General features: G+C 47.8%; 1 protein-coding gene across 2 annotated transcripts in view; it reads right to left on the reverse strand.

Annotated features, from left to right (window-relative positions):
• The window catches only part of SCAI (suppressor of cancer cell invasion), a 602,691-nt gene extending 587,383 nt beyond the window's left edge, over positions 1–15,308 (reverse strand). Inside the window, exons 1-2 of one of the 2 annotated variants that reach the window (XM_086924673.1) lie at positions 15,162–15,308; positions 8,136–8,193 (exon numbers count right to left, since the gene is read on the reverse strand). The gene's annotated coding sequence lies outside the window, so the exon portion shown is untranslated. The remainder of the gene's footprint in view (positions 1–8,135; positions 8,194–15,161) is intronic. The other variant, XM_086924674.1, reaches the window with a different exon arrangement.
• Between the last annotated feature and the right edge of the window lie 8,842 nt (positions 15,309–24,150).

Consider the following 24,150-nt stretch of genomic DNA (forward strand, 5'->3'; position numbering starts at 1 on the left):
GACGTCCTGGCGGCGAGACAGGAAGTCGACAATATCCAGATGATTGCGACCTGAACTTTCACCAAAGTTCTGTAGTATTATTATCAGACCGTAGCAGGTCTCTGTTTCAGGTGCAGGACCTGTGGGCATCTGCCAAGGAATTTATTGGATCACCGATGGGCCATCCTCAACCTCAATGCAAGCGGCCCAGGGAAGGGACAAGCCATCCAAAATAAAAATCATAGGAAGTAGTGAATTCTGAAGAGCTCTTTTCCTTAGTTAAGAGCCAGACTACTGCCTTGCAGAGCGGTCATCCGATGTCAGGGAGGGAGGCAGCATCCTCTAAATGCAAAGGGGGTTGTGCACTGGCACCAATTCAGGAGGAGTCGGAGACCCAGCAAACAAAAGCAGTCTGGCATGAACTACTACGAACACTTGCTAAAGAAATACGCACTACCACATTCTTGTTGGGGCCATGATGACCATCAGGGTTTACCTGCAGATGCAAACAACACGTGCACGTGTCTATCCCACTTTCAAACAATGGTCGTGATTAAATCCTAACCCATGATTAAATTGGGTTTACGATCAAATGCTACAGGCACCTGGGATCTCAAGTTATCCCTAATCAAACGCTTCCAGAGCCCATGATTATCTGATGCGTGCATATGTGATCAACCGCATCAGAGACCTGCAATCCAACGCTGTTTCGCGAAACAGGCACTGCACTCTACAGAAAATCAAATGTTGCACCCGAAATCAATCACAGGCTGCATGCACCAGGATAAATGGGTGCAAGTGTTCCATTTATAAATGCTGCATCAGCTCAAGATGAAGTGGTGTTAAGTGTCAGTGGTCGAGCGGTAAACACATCCTCATCGTAAGGTGCACAATTCCATGTTCAAAAGCTGCCCACACCCTAAAGCGGCGCGTCAACGGACTCTACCTGCAATTAAGGGTCACCTTTTACCAAACATTACCTAAGTAGGCCATCAAATGCTGCCACTGCTCCCTACTCCCATGGAACAAACTGCATACATCTGTAGCTAATCTGGCAAGCATCCCCACAAGCAAAACTACCATTCACAAAGCCATCTTACCTGGCCCATATTCTGCTGGGTTTGCATTACTTTTGCAAACTTTTTTCGAGGCAAACTAAGCAAACTGGTAGAACTGGGGTTAAAAAGAACAAAGTTCTCTTCGGAAGGTGAAGTTCTGAACCTCGAGCCACAAATAAGTCCACTATCCAAGAGAAAGCTTTAGCACCCAAACATGTATCTACAAACAATATGGTTTATATTCAAATATTCAGTTGCTATCTTGTATCTATAATAAATTATGTTGCATTTCATTTATGAAGCACCATTGTGTCTGTGAGGGTTTGAATGTGCTGTAGAAGAAAAAGACACGTGGTATGTAAAAGTTAAACATAAAAGATCTGAAATCGAAATAAAAGCAAAGTGGATACAGGGTAAAATGTAACCGATTAGAACTGGATGCAAATATGCATAAATTGAGCACAGCAATGAATTATTTGCACAAGGTTTTGAGCCAAGTCCCCCGTTATCTGGAGGTGGGGGGAGGGGCACATAATACCATTACGGGAAAGTAAATAAGGCAACAAGAAGAACCAAAAAACAGCTCTGGGGTATCTAGGAGAGATGACACGAGCCAGATATTTGCAGAAACCAGTCCTCTGAAACCAAACTGCACGTCAACTGATTCAATATTTGCAACAACTCAGAGCTACAGAAGAACATATCGAGCCTAGGTGAATCCGCGTCAACTTTACACGTGTTTTAATTGTGGTGCAAAAAACTGCGAGAAGTGGCTTCAATTTCAAACATACAATTAAATTAGCAACAAACTGTGGCCTTTGTCTAGCTGAGTCTAAAGCACCACAGTCGAAAGAAGAGACATTCAGGCAGGCCTGAGGGCAGTAGGCTTGGAGAAGTTGGATAGCCACATCAAGTTGACAAACATGGGAAGGGCATATGAAGGCGCAGGCATCATGAGGGACCTTACTAAGAGCAGCCAGGGAAGGACATATAGAAGCGTGCCTAGCCAGCTCTCGCTCGGTCCTCTACGCCAGCCCAAGGAAGGGCCTTTTGGTCTCCTGAAACCAGCAAACGTCAACTGGGCATCTCACACACCAGCCTACTTCTTGGCCACTCACCCAACTGCTAATTATCCCAACTACAAATTCCAGTTACTTCCTGTTGCCATTTGGAAATGCTCTGTAAAGAATTGTAGTCAGTTTATTGAGGTGTAGTAGTGAGTACTGATTTCAGCTGGTATTTAGCATCAAATTCAAGGAGGTATTTTCTTAGTTTGGTGGTTCTAACGCAGACCTGTTCACAAGGCAATGGCCAACAACCATTGCACCCATCTACGATCAAAGGTAGACCTCTCTCAAGGCACAGTGTATCCAAGGTTCGAAAGATAGGAGGGGTCATTTAAGCGCTTGGCCTGGGAACAGCCTAAATAAAATAGATTACTGAAGGTTGTGGTCCTGATAACCACATATAATGGGACTTCGATGCGTGCTACTCAGATGCTAGGCCTGCAGAAATCAGTTCAGATACATGCATCAGGAAACTAAACTTTCTTTCACTAATGAAATGTCAGGTAACGCTTATTTAGAGGGGACGTGAAACCCAGATCTAGGGGATAGGGTCAAAGACTATCTGACTTACTCATATACCCGGCAAAGACTTTGGAATCTAACCACTCTTTACCTACTCACGGTAGAGCAGCAAACCTTATACTGTGCGTTGATGAGACATCATACGACAACAAACACACGGAAACAAGAGCTCATATGCCCACACAGACATCTTGTACGGGGAGTAAGACCTGCTTACTTTGTTTATGGGAGCCCTGTCTAGTGGGAAGGGGTTGTTAATGGGATCCCTTATTGGAGGGGAGAGGGTGGGGGGGTGAGTGAGATATGATAATAATGAATCAGCCAGCAAGCACTGTGTGCCATTAACCTACATTTACATTTCTGCAATATTAACTGGGTCAAAATTAATAAAGGAAAAAAAACAGGTCTAAGCCCAGGAAACCAATAGTGGGCCTCTAGTAATTTGTGGAAAAAAACATTAGCCAAGGAAGTAAAAGGGAATTATGATGTACTGGCATAAAAAAATAAAGGATTGGGTCCATATATATTTTTTTCCTACCTCTTTTTTTTCCACCCTTAAAATATAAAGCGGTAAGAAGTCTGAAATTGAAAAGTGGGCCTGCCTACTGTTTAATGGCTAGAGCTTGAGGGTAAAACAGGATATCCAATTAAATTCAGAAACATCCCTTGTGCCCAGCGGACCATTACATAAGGGACTGTACTGGCAAGATACACAATACGGTACATTTTACGGAGCTGGTCTCTGGTAACAGCGCATGGGAAGTGAACCTTATGTGTTAATAGCTTTTTTGTCCATAGAAGGTCTTTCAAGGGAGAAATGAATGTCCTGAGGCAAAAACAACCATGAAGGTTATTGTGAGACATTGCAAAATGTCAGCCGAACACATTGGATCTGCATCAGAGCCCCTGATGGCGGACAGGCGCAGAATAACACAATTTTTGGGCACGCTTTCCAATCTCACTCGTTTTAGTACTGAAGGAACCGCAGTCGCACAACAGCAGCCACTTAAAAAGGTGGATACTGAACATTAATGGATCACTGCAAAACCCTGAGCAAAACCTAAAATGCATAAAATGAAGCAGGAAATTCTAATGCCTTTAGTTAAAAACCTCCCCGATTTGATGGATTTTTATTTGAATATTAGCGGCATTCGCGAATAATGGACATGCCACGGTAGGACTGTAGAACATTTCTAGGTCTTCGTGAATGTCTTCCCTGATAATGGCCAACTACTTCGATTTTTTTGTGACTGGACAGAGTTAAAAGAATTGATCTCAGAAGAAGGTTCTGGCAGAAAAGCACAGTCAACAGAGCTTTACATTTTTCCTGCTATGGAAACAGCAGCACAAGGTGGAGAAGAACTGAGATGGACCGCCACCTCCATCCTCACCGGCCGATGGCCTTGATACATGAGTAATAAGAAGGAGAAAGCACCGCGGAACCCCTCGGGGAGCCCATTATAAAGCGGCAAAGGAACGCTTGACTGGCTGAGCGTCTCGCGCCCGCCGTATCCACCAGCTCTCAGACGGTGAAACCGCTGCAGGGCAAATCCCACTGCAGCAAGGAGCCCATTGTATGTGTCCTAGGACACTTTAAAAAAAAATAATTATGAAATTAGGGAGCTCATGATGGCTTGGCACAAACATCACTGACCCATACCTGGTGAATATGACAATGGTGGTCTACTGAAAGAAAGACCTCAAGGCACACACCGTGCACAGAGCACTTGACAAATAAAAATCTTCGGTAGCAAATACATTTTGACAAAACTCTTCATTTAGCAGGACAATGTAATGGTGTACAATACTGTTTTTACAAACATTTGTTACAAAAGGTATGTTTTCCAACAGAAACTGTCCTGAGACCACTGAACTCATGTAACACACTTACTGCAAGACTCTGCTACTATTTCTCATGACCCATTTATTCAATTTATTGATTTAGCCAAACGTGTCCGTGTTTTTTTTTATTCTGTTGGCATTCAACAAGAATATAAAAAAATAAGAATCTTCTCCCTTTCCATTTCTGAACATCTTAATTCTATCTATAGTTTTTCATATTCCTCTTTTCAACAGCAATTCTCAAACCTCCCTCTCCCATCATCCTTTTTATGGCTCCTCCACGCTCACCCATCAGTTTTCTAATCTTCAATGTGCTCCTGCTACCACTATGTCAAGTGATTTAATATAGTGAAACTATCTTCTTTTCTACTTCCACTTGCCTGCCCTCTCTATTTCCTGCCTCCCTTCAAATTCCAACCCTCAGTCCTCCTACTGCTCTCTCCACTACTCACGACCCATCTTTGATCTTTCTTGTTTATTCTTTGCATCTATCTTCATCCCATTTGCTCCAGAAGTTCTCAACTGTAGACCCCAGGCCTTGTCTGTCAATTTCTTCAATCGAATACACATTTTTTCTCAAGTGGCCCTACGTTTCACACCTCAACTACTGCCCCAAACTCTATCTTGCTGCATTTTCTTACTCAACTCCATATTTTCCAAACTTCTAGGGCTTGTTTCATTTACAATCTTCGTTAATGTGCTCACACCGCGATTCTCGACCAATTTTCTCTCGTGGCCCTACGTTTCACACCTCAACTACTGCCCCAAACTCTATCTTGCTGCATTTTCTTACTCAACTCCATATTTTCCAAACTCCTAGGGCTTGTTTCATTTACCATCTTCGGTAATGTGCTCACACCGCGATTCTCGACCAATTATACAACCGCCCATCTCTCTAGTAACCTCTTCCAAATTTCCTTACATCAGGTGCAACTCTATTTAAAGGTTTATTCTCCATCACATCTTTTACTCAACCTATATTACCCACCTCTCCGCTCGTCTTTCCACTACTCTTTTTCACTCCTTCCTTTGCTTTTCCTATTTCATTTCTTTTGACCTGCATTTTCCTCTGTTTAGGATACCTCTTGGCACGTTTCCCTTATCCTTTCTTCGTTATGCCAGAAACTGAAAACATACAACTTTTAATACTTGTTTTCAACTTTACTTCTTCTAGCTCACCCATTAGCGTAGCATGCTCTAGTTAAGGTAAGGCCTTTGAGTTTCCTCAAGCAAGGCAAAAGTGCCTTCAAACGCATTAAGAACATACAAACATGAAAACTGCTGAACAAGCTACATACATGACAGCCACGACTTACGATGACCACTGAAATGAGTTAATGCTGAAGGAGTGACATGGGATTTTAAGGTTCGTGAATACCAGGCCAACACCGTTGGCCTACCTAATGTTCCCTTGATACGCGTTACAAAAGGAAATTTCAATCATGAAGAGTTTATAATCTGGAGGACCCAAATCCTACGGCCATTATCGCATTTTGTGTACATGCAACATACATGTATGTGATAACAGACTTATCGATCTGGTGCATGGCACGACTTGGATTGTACCACTTTGTTGGAGTCTGAACCCTTACTTTTACGGTTATTTCTGTGAATCAAGGACCACAAATGCTTTGACCACATGAAGCTTAAGGCCAATTATCACCATCGTGTGAGCCAGAACATCAACCTGAAGCGATCACGTAGGCAACTCAAGTGAGAAAAAAAAACATGCACAGTGCACTCATTCATCTAGTTCACCTTTCTGGAAATCTATGTGTGGGTATTCAGTGTGACTAGTTTTGATATCATAATCATGCAAATAACACAAAGGGCCGGATTCTGAGTGCGGCAGACCGAGTATATTCCATCAATATGCCGGAGGGTACTCCACCCACCGTTGTTAGAGATGTCCGCTAGTCAAGCAGACATCTTACATTCAAAATGGCCGTCCGACTCCATTAACATGACCGGACCAGTCGGCACTCTTTCAAATTTTTTTTCAAAAAGAAAATCCCAAAGCAGGATTGTGTTTTTTTTTTTAAAAACCTCCCTTGCCAAGGGAGTTAATATATTTTTACTTTCACTTACTGCAGTATTTTGGAAGGCGGTGTGCGAAAGTAAAAACACGCCTTTTTGCTCTTTCACTCTAAATAGGGCGGGAGGACAAATGGCAAAACCTCCGAAAGATGGTGCATGTCAGCCAGTAGTCTCCGTTGCTGATATACTGAAGGACCGCACGACTCTAAAAAAGGTGGGCGGATCTTCAGTATGGCACAGCACCCTTTCTGCCCCACCTAAATCAGGCCCAAAGTCTCCAAGCAGGGGATTGTCCACCTACACTTTCAGATTAGTATCTGAAACATGATGGGTGTAAAGCCATTAGTCAGGAAGAAACGCCCACTTTGCTATCACAACTACGCTTTCACGGTTTCCACCTACTTTGGCAACACCTGGTCAGTAAACTCCCACTCGGCGTGACCAGGGGTCAGGACACAATATCCTGGCTGCCCGATACTCAGGGTTCACAAGTGGCAGAACCGATCTGTGAACAAGACACACTCCACATCAAACCAGCGACACACCACCCGCCGCCAAATGAAGCAACATCGCAACCAAAAGACCTGGAGCGGGGAGGCCAACCTAGGCATGTCTCATCACATAAGTGCCACACCTCCCTCCATCTCCTCTGACTCCTCTCAACAAGCTGGAGACTCACAAGAAATCACAGAATTTTATCACAAAATAACAACCCTGCCACCGAACTGGCTAAACAATCTGCAGTCACATAGTGCCTCGATGAGCATTTGACAATTGGGGGTGATCACTGGGATATGTTGGACAGCTTGCGGTGCCTGGACTACAAAGCAACCGCCCACCTGCCTAACCAACAGTTCTGCAAATTTAGAAGCGGGGAGAAGAATCCAAGAGCTCTTGTTCAGAGTGGGAATATGAAATACAAACCGGCATGTGGAATTATGAATGAATAATTGAAAATTGGAAGACAGAAAAAGCAATAAAAAAAATTAAAACACATGAAAAACTGTACATGAAACTCAGCAATGCCTCAACAAACCTCACTCCAGCAAAGGTTGGGAAGTCGGAAGCAGAAATGTGTGGCAGAGGGGACTGCTCGCCTCCTATGTGCCCCACTGATGAGTGACGTACGCTTTAGTGAAGTTTACAGCACAATGAGGATACTGGAAGCAGTGTGACAGAGATAACACTTATAGCTTGGTTTGATGGCGGGTCATGCATCGCCCCTCGCGCAGGCACCCATCTTTTATACCGCCATGCCTCGGAATACTGCACCTGAGTGAGCTAGAGAGGGTTACACACCTGCACAACAAATTAAGAATGCCTGAAACACACTTAATCTTAATATAATGATGTGGCATGGCATGAGAGCCTTCGCTGGCAGCTGCAGAACTGCGAATAATGCAGAATTCCCAATCCTTTCTGTGTCACTAGACGTACATACAATGCACATGCTACTTAACATGCAATGCAACGCTAAAACACTCCCTCCAAATGCACATTCTGCCCTGGGTGGGAGGGACAGTTCCACACACTGTATTGTTGCTTTCTATGCAGGCATTCATGGATTGCTCTCAGATACAATATGCAGGCAACACTGGCTGTCACGCTCTGCTCAGCACACGATTCTTACCTGCTTCGCCTCGCCGGTGGGAATGTGTGATTGTATTTCCTTTTTCCGCTGCACGCCTCTAGAGACAATGGAAATGGATGTCATTAAAGCCAAGAAAGGCACCGGCGCTCAAGTGCCCGCAGCCCGCGCGGATCTGAGATCCAGGGAATATTACAGGGGTCCGCAGAGAGGTGGCGCTCGCGAGCACACAGTACAATGGATTTCACACGACAGAGCGGCCCGTGCCTCCCAGAAGGATTGCTTTTTTCTCATTAACAATAGTCTGACAGCTCTGCCAAGCGCTGGGGGCACGCACCCACCGTCGGGGCATCCTACGCAGGACTGGGGTGACTGTCTCTGAGCCCCTCCTCGGGTCTCCTCTCGTCCACAGTTTTATATATTTCTATTGAGTTTTTATATCAGCAGTAGAGAGGGCCCGATAGGTGGGGGCAGGAAACCACTGCACTCTCACCGCAAGCGTGCACATTGCGGGTGCACATCTGATTACATTCGTGGGACAATGTCAAGTGAAGTCCTTATGCTTCACCCCATCACCTTAGCTTTGACTGCCAAGAATTGGAGGGAATCCATCAGAAAAGAGCGAGAGAGGGGGGGCGGGGGGGGGAGAGGCAGAAGGAAGAGAGAAGGGAGATGTGGGGAGAGAGAGCGCGGGAGAGAATGGGAGAGAAAAGGGAAAGGTGGGGAGGAAAGGTGGGGAGGGAGGGAGGGGGGAGAGAGAGGGAGCGATAGAGGAAGAGGGAGAGAGAGAAGGAGGAGGCAGACAGAGAGGAGGAGAGAGAGAGAGAGAGAGAGAGAGAGAGAGAGAGAGGGAACACACCTCCCAGGTAGAGAGAGAGAGAGAGAGCACACCTCTCAGGGAGAGAGAGAATTGGAGAGGAAAGGGTGGGGGAGAGAAAGAGGGAGCGATAGAGGAAGAGGGAGAGAGAGAGAGAGATAGAGAGCACACGCCTCCCAGGGGGAGAGAGAGAGAGAACACCTCTCAGGTGTGTGGGGGGGGGGGTGGAGAGAGAGAGAGAGAGAGAGAGAAAACACATGCCAGGTAGAGAGAGCAAACCTCTCAGGGAGAGAGAGAGAAAATTGGAGAGTAAGGGAAAGATGAGGGGGGAGAGAGCGAGAGAGGGGGAGCGATAGAGGGAGAGCGAGAGAAGGAAGAGGCCGACACAGAGAGAGAGAGAGAGAGAGAGAGAGAGAGAGAGAGAGAGAGAGAGCACACATCCCAGGGAGAGACAGAGATAGACAGAGAGGGAGAGAGAACACACCTCTCAGTGAGAGAGAGAGAGAGTGAGAGAGAGAGAGCTGCTTTACCAGCTCCAGTCCCAGCACTACTTATCCTCTCGACTGAATGAAAGGCAGTGTATTTCCAGGTGGCCCGGGCGGGTGGATTGTCTCGTAGAGGGGCGCACTCGTACACAGACAGACAATGCACACGCACTTAGAGGCAGGATACGGCTACCAAGGTAACTTCACAAATGTACACAGACCACTCACTTGCAGAGTTAAGACTCACACGTGTATTTAGAAGGGAAAAGTCCACAACACCTCGTCAAGTCATGATGAGCCACCTGTCGACGATGGCACTTTCAGTGGCCTGTCCTTGCCTTCACTCAAACCCAACACAATCTTCGCACTGCATTCTTATTTTGAGAGTTACTGCACTATCACACACACAGGCTCCCTTATAATCACATAAGATGCCGCAAGTGGCAAGTACAATTCACTCACCTACCTGCAAACGTCACACAGAGGCACCGTATTCTGGGATTTAGAATGAGGACACCCTACAGAGGCTCAGTAGTGTCAGACTGGGATGCAGGAGGCCTTCTGTGTGTAACATCGGTCAAGGAGGGATGCTTAAGACTGCTCAGCGCGCGCCCTCAAGTCTTACAGAGGTCAGCTTTGGGCCATACAGAAGGGGGGCGTGGAGCTGCAAGGAAGAGAAGCCACCGTCTAACAGAAGGCACAGCCCCCCTTTAGCACCGAAGAGCTAGCTGGGGTACCTCAGAAAGGGGAACCTCGGGATCCACCGAGGAGATATCTGAGTGACTGAGAAGAGACCCCCTTGGCGCCCACGGAAGAGGGTGGCACAAAAGGGATACCTTAGGATCCATGAGGAAATGACACCCTTGGGTGCCCCCGGAGGGGAAAACTTGGCTGTACTACTGGAGGTGCAAATGTGGAACTCCCAACAATCGTCTGGGGGGGGGGGGGGGGGGGGGTCACTAAAAAGCCCTACACAAGAGACGTAAGGGGGGAGGGGCATTTTACCTGACACAGAATGGATTATTTTACCCATTCCCCTCACAGGCCCAATTCTGCTGGTATAATAGAAATAATTCAAAATAGAAGAAATAACAACATAAGCTGGTTATCTGCTTCCCTAACACAGAATGAGGCGGCAGGAGAGCACGCAGCACGCGCCCTGCGACCAATCAGCCGTCTCTGCACGAACGACATTTGCCTCTTCTACCCTGGGTGTGCAGTCCACCTTGCCACATACCAGGCACAGCCCTACACTTTTTTCCAGTTCCAGGTATTTCCCCTGGTCCTGCCCTTCTTACCCAAGCCGCACGTGCCCTGTCTTCCCATGCAACAAGCATGTGCTTTTAACTGAGACCTCCCCCAGACACACTTACACAAGGCTGGTCTGCCTACCACTCAGCCCCTTCAGGCAGCATCAACAGACGCCTCTCCTGCCGTCTGTGCCACTGAGCTGGGCCTGACCAGTAGAATGAGCTACAGAGCGGAGCGTGCCCTTCTGGTCACTGCAAGCGATGCTCCCTGTTCTACAGCGAGCCCTTAAGGAACCTGCCCCCAGGGAGTTCCTGTGCTGGGGACAACTTCTCCATGCCCCCCCCTCGCTTCTATAAACTGCTCTATGTCCCTGCTGGGTCCACAAACTGCTCTCTGTCCCCGATGCTTCGATAAACTGCTCATTGTCCCTGCTGCTTCCATAAACTGCTCTCTGTCCCCTGTGCTTCCATAAACTGCTCTCTATCCCCGGTGCTTCCATAAACTGCTCTCTATCCCCGGTGCTTCCACAAACTGCTCTCTATCCCCGGTGCTTCCACAAACTGCTCTCTATCCCCGGTGCTTCCACAAACTGCTCTCTGTCCCCTGTGCTTCCATAAACTGCTCTCTATCCCCTCGCTTCTATAAACTGCTAATTGTCCCTGCTGCTTCCATAAACTGCTCTCTGTCCCCGATGCTTCTATAAACTGCTCTCTGTCCCCTCGCTTCTATAAACTGCTCTATGCCCCTGCTGCTTCCATAAACTGCTCTCTGTCCCCTCGCTTCTATAAACTGCTTTATGTCCCTGGTGCTTCCATAAACTGCTCTCTGTCCCCTCGCTTCTATAAACTGCTCTATGCCCCTGCTGCTTCCATAAACTGCTCTCTGTCCCTTCGCTTCTATAAACTGCTCTACTCTGTCCCTGCTGATTCCATAAACTGCTCTCTGTCCCCATGCTTCTATAAACTGCTCATTGGCCCTGCTGCTTCCATAAACTGCTCTCTGTCCCCGATGCTTCTATAAACTGCTCTACTCTGTCCCCTCGCTTCTATAAACTGCTCTATGTCCCTGCTGATTCCATAAACTGCTCTCTGTCCCCTCGCTTCTATAAACTGCTCTACTCTGTCCCCTCGCTTCTATAAACTGCTCTATGTCCCTGCTGCTTCCATAAACTGCTCTATGTCCCTGCTGCTTCCATAAACTGCTCTCTGTCCCCTCGCTTCTATAAACTGCTTTATGTCCCTGGTGCTTCCATAAACTGCTCTGTCCCCTCGCTTCTATAAACTGCCCTTTGTCCTTGCTGCTTCCGTAAACTGCTCTCTGTACCCGATGCTTCTATAAACTGCTCTACTCTGTCCCTGCTGCTTCTATAAACTGCTCTAAATCCCTGATGCTTCCAAAAACTGCTCTATGTCCCTCCTGCTTCCATAAACTGCTCTCTGTCCCCTCGCTTCTATAAACTGCCCTTTGTCCCTGCTGCTTCCATAAACGGCTCTCTGTCCCCGATGCTTCTATAAACTGCTCTCTGTCCCCGATGCTTCTATAAACTGCTTTATGTCCCTGGTGCTTCCATAAATTGCTCTTTGTCCCCTCGCTTCTATGAACTGCCCTTTGTCCCTGCTACTTCCGTAAACTGCTCTCTGTACCAGATGCTTCTATAAACTGCTCTACTCTGTCCCTGCTGCTTTTATAAACTGCTCTAAATCCCCAATGCTTCCCATAAACTGCTCTCTGTCTCCTCGCTTCTATAAACTGCTCTTTGTCCCCTCGCTTCTATAAACTGCCCTTTGTCCCTGCTGCTTCCATAAACTGCTCTACTCTGTCCCCGATGCTTCTATAAACTGCTCTCTGTCCCCTCGCTTCTATAAACTGCTCTTTGTCCCCTCGCTTCTATAAACCGCCCTTTGTCCCTGCTACTTCCGTAAACTGCTCTCTGTACCAGATGCTTCTAAAAACTGCTCTACTCTGTCCCTGCTGCTTCTATAAACTGCTCTAAATCCCGATGCTTCTATAAACTGCCCTGTCCCTGCTGCTTCCATAAACTGCTCTACTCTGTCCCCGATGCTTCTATAAACTGCTCTGTCCATGCTGCTTCTATAAACTGCTCTAAGTCCCCGCTGCTTTCATAAACTGCTCTCTGTCCCCGATGCTTCTATAAACTGCTCTGTCCCTGCTGCTTCCATAAACTGCTATCTGTTCCCGGTGCTTCCATAAACTGCTCTCTGTCCCCTGTGCTTCCACAAACTGCTCTTTGTCCCCTGTGCTTCCACAAACTGCTCTCTGTCCCCTGCGCTTCCACAAACTGCTCTCTGTCCCCTGCGCTTCCACAAACTGCTCTCTGTCCCCTGTGCTTCCACAAACTGCTCTCTGTCCCCTGTGCTTCCACAAACTGCTCTCTGTCCCCCGTGCTTCCACAAACTGCTCTCTGTCCCCTGTGCTTCCATAAACTGCTCTCTGTCCCTGCTGCTTCCATAAACTGCTCTCTGTCACTGATTCTTCCACAAACTGCTCTCTGTCCCCTGTGCTTCCATAAACTGCTCTCTATCCCCTGGGCTTCCATGAACTGCCCTCTGTCCCTGCTGATTCTATGAATTGCTCTCTGTCCTCAGTGGTGATCCAAAGTGCCTTGTTCCACCCCTGTTTCTGCAGGCGACCTGGGGCAGTCTGCTGTCTAACCCTGGTGCTGCTGCAGGCTACACTCTACACAGCGTCAGACTCCCTCCCTCGGCTGCTGCAGGCTGCTCTCTGCCCTCCTTTCTGCTGGATATCCATTCCCTATGTTGCTCTCCCTGTACTAGGGGGCCACCTGTTTATCACATACCCTAACTCCAATGCTGGGCGTTCATGTGCCAACCCAAATGCATTCTGGGTGTTGTAGTCTTTGATTGCTTCCACTGAACTAATTCATGTAAAACAAATGGTAGAAATGATTTGAAGGTGGAAACTCCAGTACTGGATGACGTGGAAAGATGTGGCCACCCTAGTTGCTTCCCTTTGTCTCGAGATCTCTGCTGAATGTTATTAACCCCCTGGGGGCCCTTCTGTAGCTCTGGTGTCCTCTCTCACATGATGCATCCCACACACGTACTAAGCCCAATGCTGTTCCTGTGTGCTGCTCGCTGCCCTTTTCTACTACAGCACACTTTTATCTTTGCAGGGTTCTCCTTGTGGTACCTGTGCTGCACCTGTGCTGCACCCGCTGCCCCTAACACTTCCCCGATGCTTCACTTGTGCTGCTGAAGCTGTTCTCTGCTCGTGTGCTGCTGCCTTGTGCCATCTGCCTTTGTCCTGAGACACTCACCTGGAGCTGCACCTCTGCCACAGTATGTTCGGCGTCTCTTACTCCAAGTCCCTGGCCTTAAAATGCTCCACCCCTAGCACTCACCTACGTCATAAGGATTCTTGAGTCCACTAATGGTGTGCATCAGTAGCTCATCAATATATATATATATATATATTGCAGTTTGTAGAGTGGATCCCATTATGTGAGGACCACGAGTACCCGAGAGGGTGAGCTCCCCACGCAGATCACTCGTAATGCCCTGCTGTGGGTGCCACTGTATTGCTGCAGTGCACACTGCTCTCTGCCCCCTGGGCTGCAGCAGGTTGCTGTCTGACACAGCACTGATCCAAACCTCTGCTGTGTGTGTCTGTTGAACCCCGCTGTCTGCTCTGTGATGCTGCATGCAGCCCCCCCTCACCGCTGAACCCTGAAATCCACCCTCCACTCATGCAGGCTGTCTGATGGCTACTGCCTTGTAATTGCATTTATATAGCGCTTACTACCCCCGAGGAGGCGTTGAAGCGCTTTACTACCACTCTCACCTTGACACTAGCTCATACTGCTGTGTGATGATCTCTGCCCTGATGTGATCTGCCCCATGGCACCGACCTGGGGGTGGGCTGGTGCTGATGCATGCGTGCACATCCCCTCTCCTGCGCCCAGTTCTCTGCCCTATTGCTGTTGCAAGATACTGCCTGACTCTGCCCTGCTGTGCCACTCACCTGGGGCTGTTGCCCCATCCCTGCATGCAGGAGGCTGCCCCCTGCCCCTGAGCTGCGCCTTGTGCTGCTGCTGCTGCCTGCTCTCAGCACTGTGCTCCTGCATGCACCCTGCCCCTCCCCCGGGCAGACCCTGCCCTGCTGTGCCACTCACCTGGGGCTGTTGCCCCATCCCTGCATGCAGGAGGCTGCCCCCTGCCCCTGTGCTGCGCCTTGTGCTGCTGCAGCCTGCTCTCAGCACGGTGCTCCTGCATGCAGCCTGCTCTCTGCCCTGCCCTGCTGTGCCACTCACCTGGGGCTGTCTCCGTGCTGTTGCCCCTTCCCTGCATGCAGGAGGTTGCCCCTGTGCAGCTGCGCCTTGTGCTGCTGCTGCAGCCTGCTTTCTGCACTGTGCCCCTGCATGCAGCCTGCTCCCTGCCCTGCCCCTCCCCGTGCAGACCCTGCCCCTGTGACACTCACCTGCAGCTGCCATGGCACTGCTGCAGTGTGGGCTCCTCCCACCCCCGTCCCACTCACCTGGAGCTGCCCCCGTCCTGCTGCAGGATCCTTCCTGCCCCCCGTGCAGCTCCACACACTCCCAGGCTGCAGCAGTGAGAGCAGCACCCAGAGGCTTCTGTTGTGTGCAGCGCGCTGCAACCTACCACCAACGCACCGTTTCCCTCCGCTCATCCTCATTGGATAAGAATGCCGGAATACGGAATTTTCGAAAGGTGATTGGGCACAAAGCCTGACAATCAAACCTCCTTCCCCTCTGCCGGTGTTCTGCACCACAGAGCTCCAGGGAGGGCGACCAGCGCCACCTACTGGTCGCGGAGCGCGTGCGCGGCTCTTTCACTTTCATTTTCTCTTCTACCTGTAAGAGTGCATTGTTAGTGATGGACATTTAAAAAATACTTAGAAATATAAAACTAGTTAAACTACGGGTACTTCAAACATTCCAATTTCACACTAGAGCATCGAATACTCTAAGACCCACACATATTATCATATGTTCCCATAGAAACAGAATGGGGAAAAACCCTTTGATACATTTGGCCCTAAACTTCTGGGTGACATTTGATAGCCTCGGGGAGTGACATACTGGGCGGGGCGGCTGTAGCTTGTCTTTAAGAACACAGAGTCTGTAAATCAGCAGGCAACAAATACCATGGAAAATATGGTAAAAACTATAAAATAAAAAATAAAAAGTATCTTTCAGCATTTCTCGGTGAAACATGCAACAATATCCCATGCCCTGATGATGTGTCCTCAAGTTACTCAAAATGTGTCAGTTTGTCATAAATGTGTCAGCTTGTATATAACCTATATTGTGACGAAATGCGAGACAAGCTTATTTTTTATCAACCGTATACTTGTGAGATTTTTGTAGACTGTTGAATTATTTCTATGTTCCCAGGGTGGATAGTTAAGGTTAAATTATACATAGTGAAGTAAAGCAGTGAGCCATGGATCACACAATTGGTCAATTGAGAAAGCCGGTATTTGAGCTCAGGATTGCATATTGTGCACATGTAGGATTACATCACTCTGTCTTCAGTTTAACACCAAAGGTCACTGCTTTGTGTTCAGTTAGTCAATTACTGTCATTCAATTAGTATTAGTAGTATATGCGGTTCAATTAAAAACTCTTAGCACATAAAACTGTCACTGTTTATTTATTTATTTATTTATTAATTAATCTTATAGAGCGCGACAGCTACCCATAAGGGTTTCCCGGCGCTGATTGACTGTTCACAAATATGTGTGTATTCATATGATAATCAATCAATCATAGCATTTATAGAGTACACTACTGACCCGTGAGGGTCTCAAGGCGCTGGGGCTGCTACTGTTCGAAGAGCCAGGTCTTGAGAAGTCTCCTGAATGTTAGGAGGTCCTCGGTCTGCCGTAGGCGGATGGGGAGGGTGTGTGTCAGGGGGTCCCGTGCTCAGCCCCGGCAGGGCTAACTGATTGTCCGTCTCCTCAACAGGCGGATTACTACGGGCCCTTTAAGGACAGCCTGTGTGCTCGAGAGGACGGCTTCGCATCTGGACCACCTGACTTTGCGGGCCTATCAGGAACGTCCTCTCACCATATGAGAGGAGACCAGGAAGACGCTGGTTGTCCGTCGTGGGAGGAAGAACTGAAACGCCAGGAGGACCACGCGACCAGGAGAACGGGGAGTACCGGGAAGGCGGAATCCTTGGACGTGGACGACACCAGGAGCAGAGAAGGTGCCGGACCGATACCCGAGGAGGAGTGGACGGAGGTAGCTGTAAAGCCAGGAGGCCAACGACACCGTGTATCGCCCAGCCACGCGAAGGAGGACGCGTGGCTCTCCCAGGTGCGTGCTCGTTTGGGTTCTTTATTAAACTTCAAGAAAGGGGGGGTCGGGATAGGAAACCGAGTTATCACCGGGGCACTTTGTTTAGCCGAGTCAAAAACAGAGCACTGAATGTGGTGGTGGTTGTTCCTTTCTCCCTCACCCCCTCCCTGTTTCCGAGCATTTTAGTAAGTCGAAGCACGACTCTAAAAGCCACATATTCTTCTTTTCCTTTTCATGTGCTGGAGACTCCCGGACCTTGACCCAAGACGTGCCCCAGGAAGTACCCCAGGAAGTACCCCAGGAAGTGTCCCGAGGACAACGACCTTGCGACTGCTCTTGTATATCACATCACGGACTTTGTGTTGGTGTTTTACAAACTATAACCCCAATAAATTAGAGAAACAGTCGCCCTCTAGTCTTGGCTCCTTCCATTCTTGTAACCGAAAGGTGACAAGTGGCGAGCCAGCCAGGAGACATTCCGTCTGAAATAAACAAGATGGAGACCTTACTAACCCAGTTAAGTGAAGGCCAGTCCAAGCTAGAGTGGGCAATTAATCGGTCTAACGAGCAAGCGGACAGTGATAGAGCCACGTTCACCGCGTCTATACAGACACAGGCAGATCACCTTACAAAATTATCGGAGGGTCAAACTCAATTGCTGGCAGTGTTGGGTCAAAGCAGAGCTGCACACCCACCAGGGGCAGTGGTGCCGCTCCAGAAATACACTCCAGGAGACGATCCCGTTTCATTTTTTTTGAATTTCGAAAGGGCAGCCCGAGCTAGTGCATGGCCGGGTGAGAGATGGCCCTTTTATTTAGCACCTCTCCTTACGGGAGAAGCCCAGGCAGCTTATCAGTTAGCAAACAAGGATGGAACTGCAGCTTACGGACATGTGAAACAAATCATCCTTGATAGATCGGGAGTCGATGATGAGACTCATCGGTTAAAGTTTCGACAAGAAAGAGGAACTCCCACTGATGCTCCCAAAACTCTTTTTTACAAACTGAAAGACGCTGCCGATAGGTGGTTAAAGCCACAGGAAGGAAATATCGAAAATGTAATGAATAAAATCTATTTGGAACAATTTCTTGAAGCACTGCCCTATGGAACCCAAAGGTGGCTGCGGCAGCATGCAGGTTTGACCCTGGAACACGCTATTGAAATGGCGAATTCCTATGCGAGAGCTCAAACTAGGCCCGTTTTTCGCGAAACCGAAAAACCTGTTGTGAATAAAAACTTTGTAAAGCCAGAGAAAAAAACGTACAAACCGACAAATGAGCCTCCGCCCATAAAGCCTAAACCGTTGAAGCCTGAACCACCGGTCTTTACGAGTCCTCAGTGTTATGAATGCGGCGAGTGGGGACATATTGCCAAATACTGTCGGAAAAAAAGAGAGAAGGAGGAAGAGCCCATGGAAGTGGGGTATGCTCCGCGTGCTCTCTTATATGCACAAGAGACTGGTCCCGCATTTTATGTAAGTGTCTTGGTAGACGGTAAGAAAACCCGTGCCCTGCTAGACTCAGGGTGTCGCCATTCGGTAATACGGAAAGACACTCTGAACAGTTCCTCTTTGCTATTGAACCGTAGTGTACGGATAAAGTGTGTGCATGGAGATATCCGTACTTATTCCCTAGCTAGAGTCATGATTACAACAGAAAAGGGAACCCAGGTACAGTGTGAAGTAGGAATCCTTCCTAATCTCCCCGAACCGCTTATTATAGGCACAGATAATAAGTGGTTTTCTACTTTGATGGCAGAAGTTTTAGAGAAGCAAGGTAGAAGCGGGGTTAGTGAAGGTCTGTTAGCCGAAGAACCTTGGTCCACTGATACTAATTTTCGGGCTGCACAGTTGAATGATGCCTCCTTGGCAACTGCTTGGAAAAACGCGCAGGACAATAAGAATCAGAACACTCTTACTTATCCTTGTTTTGTAGAACAAAATGGTCTTCTGTACAGGATAGGGCAGAGTCAGGCTACCCCACAACTAATCGTCCCTACCATGTTTCGTGAGCAAGTAATGTTTTATGCTCATGCACATCTGTTAGCAGGTCATTCGGGTGCCGAAAAGACCACTAATTCAATAGTTGAGCATTTCTATTGGCCCGGGGTGTATGCACAAGTGAAGAAATACTGTCAAGAATGCCAGATCTGTCAGAAAAGGAACCCGTACATTCCCCCTAAGGTACCCCTTGTTCCACTTCCAATCATTGGTAAGCCCTTTGAAAGGATAGGATTAGACATCATAGGACCCTTACCGAAATCACACCGAGGTTACCAATATGTTATGGTAATAGTTGATTATGCTACTCGTTATCCTGAGGCGTTCCCATTACGAGCCGCCACTACTAGTGCCATTTCACAAAAATTGGTAGAGGTGTTCACACGGATGGGGTTTCCTAAAGAACTTCTAACAGACCAGGGGACACCATTCGTGTCTCGCCTCATGAAACAGGTCTGTACTATCCTCAATATCAAACATCTTCGTACATCGGTATACCACCCACAAACCGATGGTCTGGTAGAACGCTACAATGGGTTAATCAAAACCACTCTGAAAAAGCTTTTGACCGGAGATGGTAAACAGTGGGACCAACTTCTACCATTGGCTTTGTATGTGTTAAGAAGCCAGTACCAAAGTAGTTTAGGGACCACCCCCTTCGAGTTACTGTTTGGCAGGAAACCCCGTACGTTGCTCGAAATAACCAGGGACAGTTGGGAAAAAACTAGCTCAAAAGACGCTGAAGAGTTGTTGGATTACTCCCAGCAGTTGAAGTCCCGGTTGCACAAGTTGAGGACTCTGTCTTATGAAACTCTAGAAAAAGCGCAAGACAAACAAAAGACCTTTTATGATAAAGGCAAAAAGTGGAGAGAGTTGGACGTTGGAGACTGGGTTTTGGTCCTACTTCCTACATCAACTCACAAACTTAGGAAGGAATGGCAAGGACCTTTTCAGATAATTAAGAAAATAGGCAGGACAACGTATACGTTGCAGATATCTCCTTCCCGAACACAGATTTACCACATTAATCTGTTGAAAAAGTGGTTAGGTGCCCCGCCTAAATCTCATGTGACTGTATCCCTCGCAACCCCACCTGTTCATACCATCGAACATGCAGTGGTAAATCCTGACCTTACTGATTTTAAGAAAAAAGGATTGCAGGAGTTAATGCTAAAACACCAGGCTATATTCTCGGATCAGCCAGGTAGAACCACTTTGGCTGAACACCATATTCCGACAGCCCCGGGGGTAGTAGTAAAACAGAAACCCTATAGGGTCCCCGAAGCAAGGAGATCAGTGATAAAAGAGGAGGTACAGAAAATGTTGGAAGCCGGGATCATTGTACCCTCCAAAAGTAACTGGTCTTCCCCAGTGGTTTTGGTGCCAAAGCCTGACGGAAGCAAGAGGTTTTGCATTGACTTTAGGGCAGTGAACAAGGTGTCCAAACAAGACGGGTATCCATTGCCTAGGGTAGATGAATTGATAGAGCGCCTTGGGGAGGCTCAATACATAACAACTATTGACCTCACCAAAGGTTATTGGCAGGTGCCTCTTTCTCCTAAAGATCAGGAAAAGACAGCGTTCACCACCCCTGATGGTCTTTTTCATTTCACTGTCTTACCCTTTGGACTTCATGGGGCCCCTGCTACGTTCCAACGTCTTATGGACACAGTATTGGCCCCCTATGGACATTTTGCGGCTGCATACATTGATGACATCGTTATCCATAGTCCTGATTGGCAGACTCATTTACAACACTTGAGTCAAATTCTAATGGCTTTAGAAAAGGCAGGGCTCCATATTAATGCCAAAAAGTCACGCTTTGCCTTTTCCCAAGTGAAGTACCTTGGTTACATGCTAGGTAACGGCCAGTTGTTTCCTCAACAAGAAAAGGTTAAAGCCATCCAACAACAGGAATTTCCTCGTAATAGACGTGACCTCCGAGCTTTTCTTGGGTTAGTTGGTTACTACAGACGGTTTATACCTCATTTTGCCACAATGTCTGCTCCTTTGACCGATATGTTGAAAAAGACTGCCTCTTCTGTTCCATTCAAGCAACCTTCCTCTCAGGCTCAGGCAGCTTTTCGGGCATTGAAGGATGTACTTTCCTCAGCTCCAGTCTTAATCACTCCTGACTTCGATAAACCCTTCTATTTGCAAACAGATGCTTCTGGGGTGGGTCTGGGGGCTGTATTGTCTCAATTAGATCAGGATGGTAGGGAGCGCCCGATACTGTATTTGAGCAGGAAACTTTTCCCCAGAGAATCGGTGTATCCCACCATTGAGAAGGAGTGCCTTGCTGTCAAGTGGAGCATTGAAAAGCTTCATTATTATCTGGACGGTAGGCGTTTTACACTGTACTCTGACCATGCCCCTTTACAGTGGCTCCAGCGAAACAAGGGACGAAATGAACGCATTCTTCGTTGGTTTTTGTCTCTGCAACCGTATGACTTTGAAGTTTGTCACCGACAGGGTACGGCTCAAACAAATGCTGACTATTTGTCTCGCTATCCACTTTCCCCCGAACGGGAAAAGTCTGGGGGAGGGGTTTGTCAGGGGGTCCCGTGCTCAGCCCCGGCAGGGCTAACTGATTGTCCGTCTCCTCAACAGGCGGATTACTACGGGCCCTTTAAGGACAGCCTGTGTGCTCGAGAGGACGGCTTCGCATCTGGACCACCTGACTTTGCGGGCCTATCAGGAACGTCCTCTCACCATATGAGAGGAGACCAGGAAGACGCTGGTTGTCCGTCGTGGGAGGAAGAACTGAAACGCCAGGAGGACCACGCGACCAGGAGAACGGGGAGTACCGGGAAGGCGGAATCCTTGGACGTGGACGACACCAGGAGCAGAGAAGGTGCCGGACCGATACCCGAGGAGGAGTGGACGGAGGTAGCTGTAAAGCCAGGAGGCCAACGACACCGTGTATCGCCCAGCCACGCGAAGGAGGACGCGTGGCTCTCCCAGGTGCGTGCTCGTTTGGGTTCTTTATTAAACTTCAAGAAAGGGGGGGTCGGGATAGGAAACCGAGTTATCACCGGGGCACTTTGTTTAGCCGAGTCAAAAACAGAGCACTGAATGTGGTGGTGGTTGTTCCTTTCTCCCTCACCCCCTCCCTGTTTCCGAGCATTTTAGTAAGTCGAAGCACGACTCTAAAAGCCACATATTCTTCTTTTCCTTTTCATGTGCTGGAGACTCCCGGACCTTGACCCAAGACGTGCCCCAGGAAGTACCCCAGGAAGTGTCCCGAGGACAACGACCTTGCGACTGCTCTTGTATATCACATCACGGACTTTGTGTTGGTGTTTTACAAACTATAACCCCAATAAATTAGAGAAACAGTCGCCCTCTAGTCTTGGCTCCTTCCATTCTTGTAACCGAAAGGTGACAGTGTGCTTTCCTGTTAAGAATGTTTTCAAATTAGAGGTGAGGGAGCCAACAAATAAACAGGGAGGGCGGAGCAAAGGGCCATTTCCGGTTCTAAGAGCCCACGCATGAGCCAAGCCTTAAAATATATGGCATCTAAATTATGCAACAAAGATCATGTTAAAGTATGATAAGATGTCTTCAAAATTCCAAAAAGTATATTTTTAAATACGTAGAAGAGCTTAATTTTAGCATATCAGACTATATCACCGCATTCAGATTAATAAAAGTGAGCTTTTAAGCATGCACTGAGAAACTTCCATCCCCCTTCCTCGTGATAATGGTATTAGGCAAGTCAGGGGTCATGTGTACCCCAGATGTGGGCTAGATTCTTATTATACATGGAACAAGGTTTTAGGCTATTAAATCAAACAACAGAGAGGTTTTTTTACAGCACACATCATAAATTCATGTATTTGAAGATGCTCTCATATGTGATAATGAATAAAAATAAGGCTCGGTGATATGAACTGTTTGCCAATGATAACAGAATTTGGTCATGTGGGGAAGCTGGGATTGATCATAGATTTTCCAGTTTCACACTGTGCAGTTCAGAACAAAACAACTAGAAAATCTGTTTCCTTTTTTGAAAAGGAAGTTTAAAGCTCAGTATATGTTTGGTTCTCAATAATATGCCACAAAGTATCTACTGGTATATTCATTCATAAACAAAACATAATTTTAATAATATTCATCAAAAGTTATAATTTTAATTTCATCGTATACACCAGCTCCCAGATTACAAAAATCACCGAATGTCAATCAAACCCTACAACCACAAAGACAATATATCATAAAGTCCTTTATCAACTGTACTGGGGTAGGGTCTGGAGGGGAAGGAACTGAGTCAGAAGGCTAAAATAACGCTTTCAAAGAGGGCTTTATTTTCAAATAAGCTTTCTTTCTCCTGCTTGAGAGTCTTATCCAGGCGAACTCGTCAGGCTCCGTTCTGACGCCCTTAGGAAAAGCAGGGAGTTCCAGGGTGTTGCGGCGATGACAGGGAGGTGTTGCAGCCAGAATGGTAATTTCCAAACGACCTCCACACGATGTCCAGTGGTTACGCCGACACCAAAAAGGAAGGTAAGATAGAGAACAATCAATGGGACGTCCGGAGCGCTTTTACCTAAGGGCCAGGAGTGAGGGAAACCACGTGCAAAGTATATAATACAAAAACTGCTTTGCCGGTAGTGCTCGTGAGGTAGGGGTACAGGGAATCGAATATGCGGTTTATTTAAACAGTAGGCTGGCCACTCCAACCCGCCCAACCCGCAACTTTGCCCCGTACCTTTGTAAGCCACGCTCCTCCCGCGGGACTGTGGTGGGGCGCCTCGCAGGAACGTTGGCCTCGTGGCTTGCTGGTCTCAGCTGGGCTAGTCGAGGCTTCGTCTTCCCCATAGATTCTTTGGTCCGCACTCCGTCTCCGATCCACAACGCCTTCGTCCTCCGGGAAATCGCAGTCCACTGTCTTCCGGGATCCTCCTCCTTTTGGCTCGATGACGCTCTAGATGGGCGGAGTCTCGTCTTCACTCCAGTCAGGTTTAAAGGTGTAGCGTCCTTTTTCTTCCTCGTATCCCCAATGGTGCACAGAGTCAGTATTAGCGGGCGGCTCACTCCAGTCAGGTTTAAAGGTGTAGCGTCCTTTTTCTTCCTCGTATCCCCAATGGTGCACAGAGTCAGCATTAGCGGGCGGCCACTCCTCCGTAGAAAGGGAAGTAGGCTGCTGGATGGGAAGAGAAAGGGGCGAGAAGGGAACAGCTGACCACCAGTCACGTGAAATG

Source organism: Lissotriton vulgaris, chromosome 5 (assembly GCF_964263255.1).
Source record: "Lissotriton vulgaris chromosome 5, aLisVul1.2, whole genome shotgun sequence".
Classification (NCBI taxonomy): Eukaryota; Metazoa; Chordata; class Amphibia; order Caudata; family Salamandridae; genus Lissotriton; species Lissotriton vulgaris.